Source organism: Pectinophora gossypiella, chromosome 18, assembly GCF_024362695.1.
Source record: "Pectinophora gossypiella chromosome 18, ilPecGoss1.1, whole genome shotgun sequence".
NCBI lineage: Eukaryota > Metazoa > Arthropoda > Insecta > Lepidoptera > Gelechiidae > Pectinophora > Pectinophora gossypiella.
In genome coordinates, this window is record NC_065421.1 from 9,936,526 (window position 1) to 9,942,525 (window position 6,000).

Consider the following 6,000-nt stretch of genomic DNA (forward strand, 5'->3'; position numbering starts at 1 on the left):
GCTTATTACATTTGAAGGTATAGATCAAAGACTAAGTTGGTTTAGATTGACAAATAATTTATTGTCTAGCAACCCTAAATCTGTCACGTCTCACGTCATTCAAGCCATTTCATTCACTCACTCATTCATGACAGTAATGAGTCTGAGTCAGTCAGTCGAACGAGGACTTGCGTGTGTAGTTGACGTAGTAGTTCTGCAATGCTTTTTCGGAAGTGACTATAAAAGTGTAAAGTGAACAATACCTAGTGGCAACTTGGCAAAATGTTGGCTGACGGAGAGATTGTTGGCGATGGGTCGTGGAACCTCACGATCTACGTCACAGATCTGAACGAGAGACGAACCATGGTCGTAAAAGGAGACATGCATATCGGCGGGGTAATGCTCAAACTCACCGAGAGCTTTGGTAAGATAATACAGTCTTTATTTTTTACTGTTTCATCTGCGTAGTTAACGTAAAGGTAGTGATATATCTTCTTTCTAGCCTCATCGGATAGCGACTCTAACGAGGAGTAAGATAAACATTATTGGTTCAATATGGATAGGTAGGTAGGTACTGTCTACCTTTTATGATTGAATCAGTTACATTAGACTTAGATAAATTGGTTCCGTTTATTTACACGATTACTTTATTTAGGTAATTCTCATACGCAATATGAAGTATGAAGTCATAAAATTGCATAAAAAAGTAATAAAATCATGGCCATTTAATACTTACCTGTTTAATGCCTAGTCTGATGAGTCACATCTATTGTTTTTTTAATGACGTAAATATTTATGTATGTACTATTTATTGCTACTAATAGAACTTTGTTATAATACATAAATTAAAAAAAAAAAACAAAAAAAAATAGTACATAAATTAATTTTCCATTACTATAATAATGATGATGAATCTAGAAAAAATACTACTACTCTTGTGTGAGTTGTGAGGTCAATGACCAACCCCATCAAACGCTAATTAATTGTAAGAGTAATTACTTTTAAAACAACTGATAAAAACCATCAATGATAATTGAATAGCATGGCATTGCTCCATATATATATATATATATATGCAGATCATGCTGCATGAAAACATTCAGTGGTTCTTGAGATTACCGTTAACATACAGTAGGTATATGGAATTAATATGATATTTGACTGGGCCAAAAATAAACTATAAAATACTCACCTAGAAAAAGAATACAGTCTAAGATAATAAAAAAAACAATCTCATTTAACTTTTCGACTTATTTTCGATTTTTTTAATGAATTAAGTAACAATAAGTACGACGTTAGACGATTTGTTTTGACGTTTCGTAAAAAGTATCTAATGAGATACATACCTTGTCAAATAGCCAATTGATTGATAAGTTTGGTGTAAAGTCTTGCTTGGAGTCAACTCATTTTAAGGTGACACTAAGAGCATGAAAATCATCACTAGTCATCACTAAATCATCACTATTGGGAAGGACAGAAACACAAATGGCTGATGATCAGTTGCATCTTAATATTGATATTATTAATATAAGAAAACAAAAACATAAGCTGAAGTACCAAAGTAGTATAGTATTGCAAGATGAAGTACCAAATAATGATATTATTAGGTTTTACCTAAATAAACTTTTTTTATTATTATTATATTATTATTGATGATGATAATTTTATTAATTTTACCTGGCAATGCTGTTTCAAACATAGATAAATTAATATTATTATGTATGATAATCCTTTGTACCTACCAAGACTTTGTTTACAACTATTATGATTTGTTATTATTAGTAGGTATAATGTTGTTATAAAGTCAATTTTAAGATATTATAGTTCTTAATGAGAGCTCGGTGGCGCAGCGGTAAACGCGCTCGGTCTGCGATTATTGAAGTTAAGCAACTTTCGCAAAGGCCGGTCATAGGATGGGTGAACACAAAAAAAAAAGTTTTCATCTCGAGCTCCTCCGTGCTTCGGAAGGCACGCTAAGCCGTTGGTCCCGGCTGCATTAGCAGTCGTTAATAACCACCAATCCGCACTGGGCCCGCGTGGTGGTTTAAGGCCCGATCTCCCTATCCATCCATAGGGAAGGCCCGTGCCCCAGCAGTGGGGACGTTAATGGGCTGGTGATGATGATAGTTCTTAATCTAGTTTGTAACATAAATGCCAAGTAAATTGCAAAGCCCTGTTCATTCCATAATAACATAGGACTTCTGCAACTCATTAACATTTATCAATATTCATAATATTCATCATTCCATAGAATTTGATCCCGCTTGCAAACAGGTCTGGGTGGCAATAAAAGCAATAGTTGATTTAAAAGGGTACTGTGATAGAGAGAGTGCGTGTGTGGGAAAGAGACAGCGCATGCGCGTACGTTGGTCGGCACGCGTCCTTCGCGACCGATACGTCGTGCAAGCGGGTTTTTTGTCCACTCTTGCACAGGTGAACTACCGATTGGCTATGCCAAGTTATCGTCTAAAAAGAAACTAGTATTCTTATTTTAAAATCGGAATCGTTTTTACTAAGTTCTCTGTTTTTTTAAATCGCCAGAAAACTAAATATTAAAAGTAAAACGCATCTTTCTGACAAAATAGTACCTAAACCTATGTTGTTACTACATTATCTAAACAAGCAACTCGCCTACGCAATTTCAAAGCGGTCCTAACTTTCGAAATGGCGTCAATCGCCCACTATTCCAAAACATGAATGAATTATTTATTAGCTGTAAATAGGTACCTACTTCGCAAAATTGCTACCAGTATTTGCATAACTCACACCAGTACTCTGTACGGATGGACAGCCCCACAGGTTGTTTTGGAGCACAGAATAAAGAATTATTACCTTCTTCTCTCGTGTGGGTGGATTACCAACCCCAACAACCCTCACATCAGGGTTATTATCGAGACGCCAAAGGCCCCTGACATGGCTCATGTAACGACTACTTACTTACATCAGTAAGTAGTAACCGGGACCAACGACTTAACGTGCCTTCCGAAGCACGGATCAACTTACTTTTTGGATCATCAGGTGATCAGCATGTAATGTCCTAACCAAACTAGGAACCACGTGATTTTTGTTATGTTCCCACCGAGATTCGAACCTGGGAACTCCGGATCGTGACCCCAACGCTCAACCACTGGACCACGGAGGCCGTTAAGGCACACGCGCACGCGGGTATACGCTAATAACGAGGTCTTTGTAGTTAATTAGAGAGAGAAGAGTTAAATTATGTATTATTATACTCCATTCTTCTCACGGTACTTATACTTACTCCCCTTCTACCTGGATTTCTTCCTAGTTCAAAGTCTTAGATCGCGACATGTCCAGGAAACGTTGGATGTCGAGCAAACCGGCATGAAAGAGAACGATCCCACCCTTGAGGATGTAATTCAGGCAAAGTGGAGAAGATTAAATAGGAGAGTTGACCCTTGAGGGGCGGGAAAACGCTAGACAGAAGAATTATCTTGATTAAGCGCTTCATTACAATAATTAAAAAAAAAATGCTGTCTGGATAGCAAAATACTGGGGTGAAAAATCTGAACGAAACGACAAGAAGAAGAATAATAATTCGTATTTATACTCAATCTTATTCACAAGAGTGCTATTGGCCTCGGTAACTTTTGGTTCTTACCTTTTTAAACCAATGTCAAGCAATAAATTGAACGTGGCCTTTACAAAATAATCAATATTATGCAGTCTATTCAAGTCGGCGATAACAACATAGCTGTGTAATAAAAATAATATAATATGACGGACATTATCCAACTCACCGTTTTGCGCGAACAGATAAGATTAGGTCGTTTATTATGTAATAACTACATATTTGCATGAATTCTTTACATTCTAAGTAAGTATGAAGAAAAATAAAACAGATCGACGTTGGTTATTTTTGTTTGAAATACAGATATAAACAGCCTATATCAATTGGGGGTGAAATACTCTACCGGAAATGATCAAAGATACGATCCTACCCTTAGATATGAACGTACGATCGATGATTTATTTAAGATTATTTAATAATCAATATTTATTTAATCAAGTCGAGAGGAATCTTCTAGAATTACAATACTTCGTTTTATGGTTGTCGGAAAACGATTTTCATTTTTTGATTGAAGCGCTACATGACTAAATCTGTATACGGAATAAATCGACTTGGCAGAAGCACTGCAGTGCCCCTAGATTGGCATTATAAATTATTGCATTTAATAGAAGCAAGCAAGATAAATGTGTCAGGATCGAAACAAATGGAATTCTGCTTACCCCGGTGGGAAATAGGCGTGAGTTTATGTATATAATATATATATATATTTAATAGACAATTTTAAAACATGGGACATGGAGCATAACATACGACTTAAACATTGCTAGCGAGGGGTGAGTGTATTTACCATACACCGTGGTGCTAGATTATGTTAGTCTTAAAACAGGAAAAATGTAGTCAATTCAAAGAATTTCGCATACAAAGGAGCGGGCGTCGTTTGTATTTCGCTAACTTGGCCGCGTGTACCACTAAAGGTCGTCTTGCCCTAAAAGGCATTTGTTGTTTTGCTTACGGCTTCCATCGCTTCACCTTGCTTTCCAGGGTTCTACCTACACGTAAACGATCTATTGAAGTGCATTGTTATACTGTAAATGACATTAATATCACACATTAAGCATTGATTATGAGTACGAAAAGAATTAAACATTGAATTGAAGGCTACACATCGTCTTTAAGATGATGGACTTAAGAATAAGTTAAGCAGTGGGTCTATGGGGAAAAATACCCGTGAACCCAATGTGGGTCATAACAGTGGGTCCACAGTTAAAAGGGAGATTTCGTTACTGCGATATTAACTTGTGTTAATTTTACTTTATTTGGTAAATAAATCAGTAATAAATCCCGCGTAATGGTTTAAAGCCCGATCTCCCTATCCATCCATAGGGAAGGCCCGTGCCCCAGCAGTGGAGACGTTAATGGGCTGATGATGATGATGGTAAATAAATAATTTTTACTTTTTACTTTGTCATACTCTCGATATCGAATATCAAAATTAAATTACCTATGGGTTTTTTTTTGATGAGATGCGGCTCTGGTTACTCCAATAGGCGTTAAAGGCAGGAGTCATACCTAAGTCTTGCTGCACGCAGCCAAGGAGTGGGATTGGGATAGTTTTGTATGAACCGTAAACAAATGGTCCACTAGTATCTGTCCCCGGTCTCAACTCTGTGAGGATCAAGCTGAAATATCTGTGATTTTAGGGTTCCGAACCTCAAAATGTAAAACGGAACGCTCATAGGATCACTTTGTTGTCCGTCCGTCTGTCTTTCTTTACTCCCAGCCAAGTAACATCTTCGACGTTTCTTCATATTAGCGACGAAAAGGCGCGGGCGCAAGTATTTGTACCGAGAAGCCGCCATGTTGTTTCCGGCGCCCCTCCCCCGGCGTAGATAACGCGTTATCATCCGCTCATTGTTCCTCTATGCTGATGAAGTACTCTGCACCAGGACATTGACTTGCCGGTATATTTAGCACAAGTAAACATTTAAGGCGGAGATAAGTGATAGACAAGAACGGAAGCCCTTAACTACTTTTTAAAGACTCACTAAGTGTGTACTTTGCCCAACATCATAGACATACATAATAAGTAGTAATAGTAGTAATGGCTAACTCAATACCCAAAATCCCCGGTCTCAATACTCTTTAAAATCTAATATAAAATAAACATATTACATCGGGACAAAAAATAAACTGCTTCATTCCGGGCCTGTCGAAAATAATCAGAAAAGACTTCCCACCTTACAAATAAAAAATAAACCAGGGATGAACGTGGGTTTAAGTATTTGACAGCCAAACAAAATTGAATCCAATTATCATACAATTCGACTGATCTTTGGTTCATGTTTTAATGGTTTGTATATTCCACAACAAATCGTGCTTCAGAAGGCACGTTAAGTCGTTTGTCTGGGCTACTACTTACAGAAGTACATAGTCGTTACATGACCCATGTTAGGAGTTTAATAGTAAACCTGACACAACCAAGGAGATTT